The sequence below is a fragment of the Capsicum annuum genome, chromosome 5 (genome assembly GCF_002878395.1).
Source record: "Capsicum annuum cultivar UCD-10X-F1 chromosome 5, UCD10Xv1.1, whole genome shotgun sequence".
Lineage (NCBI taxonomy): Eukaryota > Viridiplantae > Streptophyta > Magnoliopsida > Solanales > Solanaceae > Capsicum > Capsicum annuum.
The window spans coordinates 11,813,903-11,819,890 of record NC_061115.1 but is presented as its reverse complement, the minus strand read 5'-3'; the positions used below and the strand labels follow the sequence as shown (position 1 = coordinate 11,819,890).

General features: G+C 31.0%; 1 pseudogene; it reads left to right on the top strand.

Moving 5' to 3' along the window:
• The first annotated feature begins 2,151 nt into the window (after window positions 1–2,151).
• On the top strand, window positions 2,152–4,402 carry LOC124898420 (annotated as a pseudogene).
• Window positions 4,403–5,988: the final 1,586 nt, after the last annotated feature.

The window sequence follows — 5,988 nt, the reverse complement described above, 5'->3', positions numbered from 1 at the left end:
GGAGACCAAAAACATTCAAACTCTTTGAACAAAACTATCATCAAATTGGTAATTTATTGCCCCCCAAGGATCCACTCCAAAATTTACACAATTGTATATCTATGATACAGAAAATAAAGTGTAGAATAGAATTCAAGCTTTGAGGTTAGTATTGAATCATTCTTTTTTTGCAAATTTATGAATACTGTAATAAAATATATAACATAAAATTATTTTTATCATCTATTCTTATCCAGTCGAGATGAAAGCATAAATAATTTTCTTGCTGAAATTGTTCATGATCTGAATCAAATGCTTGATGAGCAAAATACTTTGACAAAATTATTCAGAATGGTAAGAGATAGATTTCAAGAAGATACTCACTCTAAAGTTAAACTCAAGCTAATAGGAAAGCGAAACTATGATGGTAGAAGATACAATTTATCATCTGTTTCAGAGATAGCAGCTTTGATGGTTGGTGATTTTGAAGTATCACGATGTGATAGAGACATTGTTCTTGAAACTCAAACTGGACAACTTCAAAGAATTAATGAATTGAATGTTGCATATTTAGCTCTACAATATCTATTACTTTTTCCATATGATGAAGATGGATATAGAGAGGACATTTTTTTAAATGGAAAAAATGAATCAAGTCGGAAAAGAAAATTTGTTGGCATGCGTGATTTTTTTTCATACAAAATTCAAGAGAGGAATGATGAAGTACCAACAATTATAAATGCAAAGAAATTGTTCCAATAATTTTTAGTAGATGCATATATAATGATTGAATAATCGAGGTTGAAGTATATTAGAACTCATCAAAAATAATTGCGTGCTGAAATGTATAAAGGCTTAGAAGATGTCATTTTACATGGAGAGATAAATCCTTCTTCTCATGGTAAAAAGGACATTTTATCATCAAGCTTCACAGGAGGTGCAAGATACATGATTTAAAATTATCAAGATATTATGGCAATTTGCAAATGAACTGGATATCCAGTTCTTTTCATTACATTTACTTGCAATCCAAAGTGGCCTGAGATTATCAGATTCTTAAAGATTAGAGGCTTACAATCAAAAGATCATCCGGACATATTATCTAGGGTGTTCAAAATGAAATTAGATCATTTAATAAAGGATTTGAAAGATAAGAAAACATTTGGAGCAATTAATCAGGTATAGAACACCACGAAATCAATTAAATCAGATCTTATTACTAAAATTTTTCATTATTTTATACATATATTCTGGAACTTAATGACTTGATTATCTCATATCTCTAATTGTATAAGTCAGTGTTGTTGTATTATTTAAAATTACATATATTGTATTTTTTTTTGCAGTGATATATACTATTGAATTCCAAAAAAAAAAAGGATTACCTCATGTGCACATATTATTGTTTCTTTATAATAAATGCCCAAATGTGAGAGATATTGATCAAATAATTTCAGCTGAAATTCCGGATAAAAATGTTGATCCTAATTATTACATGGCTATGGAAAAATTCATGATACATGGCCCGTGTGGTTTTGCTAGAAAATGATCTCCCTACATGCATAATGGTCGATGTTCAAAACATTTTTTAAAGAAGTTTGTAGTAAACACTATAATTGATGAAGATGGATATCCAATTTATAGAAGAAGGGAGGATGGCAGAACTATTGAGCGAGAGTGTATTTATTTGGATAACAGGTATGTGGTGCCACACAATAGATATTTGATACTGAAATATGGTGCACATATTAATGCTGAATGGTGCAATCAAGCAAAATTGATAAAGTACTATTTTAAGTACAGAAATAAGGAAAATGATCATGTAACATCTTTTTCACAAAGTGTGCATGACAAAGATTCAACAAATGTTGATGAAATCAACATGTATTATGATTGTCGCTATATTTCTTCCTGTGAAGCATCTTGGAGAATTTTTGGATTCCTAATTCACCATAGAGAACCTCCAGTAGAAAGACTTTCATTTCATCTACCTAACGAACAATCAGTTATTTTCTATGATAATGACCCAATTGATTATGTTGTTAATAAATCAAGTGTAAGAAAATCGCAATTTTTAAGTTGGTTGGAGGAAAATAAGTTAAATGAAGAAGCAAGAGAATTAACTTATGCAGAATTCCCTCAAAAATTTGTTTCGAATAAAATTACAAAAGAATGAAAAAAGAAGAAGAGAATTCTGCTTTTTTTCCTCCTGGAAGTGGAGAGCTATATGATCTCAGGATGTTGAATATCATCAAACGTCCAAAGTTCTATGAGGATCTACGCACTGTCAACCATCAAGTTCATCTAATTTTCAGAGATGCGTGTTATGCATTGAATTTATTAGATGATGACAAAGAATACATGGATGCCATAATTGAGGCAAGTAACTGGGAAATGCCATCTTATCTAAGACAGTTATTTGATATATTATTATTATTATTATTATCAAATTCAATGTCTAGGCCTGCATTTGTTTGGAAAAAAACATGGATTTTACTATCAGATGACATCCAGTATGCAGTAAGAAGAAATATGGCAAATCCAGGTACATAAATCAAACATTTCTATATATTTCTATAGTATCTTTATTTTATACTGTAAAAACTTTTAATTATTTTTGATTTATAAGATAAAATCCTTTATGACATAATATTAAGATTTTCTAACAATCATAAGACTTAACTAATAACAAATACCTTAAACATAGCTATATCAGTAATATATTTATATGTTACCTATATTTTTATTCTATAATTAGCTTATGTATTTATAGGTTATTATATATTAAATAAATTTATTTTTTTAAATAATTGTTCATTTTACAGAAGCAGAGCTAACAAATGATGAACTGAAAAATCAGTGTTTGCAAATATTGAAAAATTGTTAAAAGATTGTGAAAGAACCTTACGTGATTTTCCAACAATGCCCACACCAATTTATAATGCAGAACCACATTATCAATAGACTCATCCTAGATAAATTGCGTTATGATAAAGGCTCTTTGACTAAGGAACATTCAAAATTGTTGAATAAATTAACAATGGAACAAAAGGCTGTTCATGACAGAATATTAACAGTAGTTCAACAAAATAATGAAGGTTTATTTTTTTTTTTTTGTATGGTCATGGAGGAACCGAAAAGACTTTTATTTGGAAAACTTTACCTTCGGCAATAAGATCTAAAGGACAAATTGTTTAACAGTTGCATCAAGTGGCATTACATCACTTTTACTATCTGGAGGTTGAACAAGTCATTCAAGATTTGTGATTCCACTAAATGCTACTGAAGATTCAACATGCAATATAATACAGGGCAGTCATCTTGCAAGTTTAATTGTGAAGACAAAGTTATTTATTTGGGATGAGGCACCTATGATGCATACATATTATTTTGAAGCACTTGACAAGACTAAGAGATATTCTTAGATTTGAATATGCATCTAATTTGGACAGACCATTTGGAGGAAAAATAGTTGTTCGTGGTGGAGATTTTAGGCAAATTCTTCCGGTAATTTCAAAAGGTAACAGACAAGATATAGTTAATGCTACCCTTAATTCTTCTTATTTGTGGGCTAACTGACAATTACTTAAGTTAACACAAAATATGAGTCTACAAGGTACTTAAATGAGATCACACTTTAATAATCCAAGAGAATTTGCTGATTGGATTTTAGAGATTGGGGATGGTAGAATTGGTAATTCAGTTGATAGAATAGAAAAAGTCCAAATCCCTGATGATCTTCTTATTCATAATTCAGACAACCTAATTTCAGCCATTATGGAAAACACATATCCAGATTATTTATCTCAATGAACACATGATTTCTCTAAATCATAGTGAAGGAACCATATTTTTAAGTTCCGATAAAATTTGTATGTCAGAAGACACAATTATAAATTTAGAACAGGTATATACATCTGAGTTTCTAAGCACTATAAAGTGCTCTGGAATACCAAATCATACAATTACATTGAAAGTTGGTGTACCAGTGATGTTATTGAGAAATATAGATCAATCTTCAGGGCTGTGTAATCGAACAAGATTAATTATCACTCGAGTAGAAAGTTGGGTTATTGAAGCAAAAGTTTTATCAGGAAATTTGACTGTACAGAAAGTGTTCATACCGAGAATGACATTGAATCCATCAGATGTTAGAATACCTTTTAAGTTCCAATGAAGACAATTTTCATTAGTTGTTTCTTTTGTCATGACTATAAATAAGATCCAAGGACAATCTTTATCTTATGTTGGGATATATTTGAAGAAACCTGTGTTTACACATGGCCAGCTCTATGTTGCACTTTCACAGGTTACAAGAAGACAGGGATTAAAGATTTTGACATATGATGATGAAGGAGAAATTTCAAATGAAGCAACTAATATAGTGTTTAAAGAAGTTTATCGTAATTTGAGTGCAGAATGAAGCTAATCTGATCCTAAGGTCATAATAGGGTCAGTTAAGGGTTAGACTTAGCTTTTTTATTTTTCTGTCAACTAGATAATAATAGTTCTTTGTTGATTCAGTAAGTATATAGGTTAAAGTTAGATTTTACGTAAGTTATTTATGACTCTTTATCCTATTTGATTATTCTCTTTGTACATTTTATTCAATTATTTTAATAATTATACTTTCAAATTTTCAGTCTCCTTCTATATATTGAGCTAATAGTAGTATGATTCACCTTCAGAAGCATGTTTAGTCAGCATTTTCCAAGCAGAATCATTCCTTATCACTAAGAGCAAAGGAGAAAACCATGCATCAGGAGAAAAAGACTTTTCTTGGCAGATTTGCAAGTGTTAGATGCACAGACTTCTCATGCATTATCAATTTTTCTTAACTTGAATTCAGGGGATTCACGATTTCATCATCTCTTTATGTTGTTAATATTGATAGCTAATAATATGGTCAATTCATTACAGAGTGAGATAGATTCACAAAAGGCAGGTTCACATGTATAATAAAGGGAAAGTCGAGACATGTAAAAGCAGAAAGGTGAAGTTGACAGAGAGCTACTTACAAACCCCCCATCCATTTTTTGTGAATTCTTGACCCAGAATACTGAATTGGCAACGCATTGAGAGGAAAAACTCCACATATGCACGGTCATCTACTATTGCTGCAACACCACCATGGCCAGGACCATCTTTTAAAGCTCTAGCATAATCTTCAGGCAGATTAAGAGGAACAAGTCTAGATTCATCAATGTGCAGTTCTTGAATCAGATAATTACGAGAAAATGAACCCAACTGATAACTGATGGATTCCTTTGTATTTACTAAACTTTCAATTCCTGTAATTAGTGAAGAAAGTTTCTGCACGGTAAGAATTGAGGTAAGATTGGCAGTGTAGCTTGAATTTATTTTCAAAACCACAAATAGCCATATAAGAAGGACAATGCGGCCAAGGGTGCTGATAGTGTTTTCTCCTGTATACAAAATTTTTCTTTGTTATAGAAGCTCATTCAAGTATAGCACAGAAGCAACTTGACTAGCATAAGTTACTTACTCTGGGCAGTAAAGAGAGTTGAAAAGTTGAACCTCCAAAAGAGTTTTACACAAGAAATGATCAAAAGTCTGTGGAGAATATATGACAGCCTCTTTCATCAAGTAAATATATGCTAATTTAGTATATAATGTTTTTCCAACTAACCATAAAACAGTGACAAGCTGTTTACTTGGAGGTCCATGAAAATCATCATTTAATCTGTGTTCCAAAATCCAAATTACAGTGCCCACGATTAAGAAAAACACACCAGTGATACACCACATCTTGGGAGTAAATGTCCTGAGAAAAGCCCAAGCATTATAGTTCTGCTCTTTAACTCATGCCACTACAACTAACCCAGATTCAATGTACGGTTGAGTGAAATCAACCATTTTTTTTCAATTAGTTGTAATTGCTATGTCACCTAAGGTTACATCATAAACCTGAAATAAGAGATCAAGTAGATACATAGATATTCAGAGATTTGATTAGAAAATATTTCAGTTTTGAAAAGTGCAAGCACA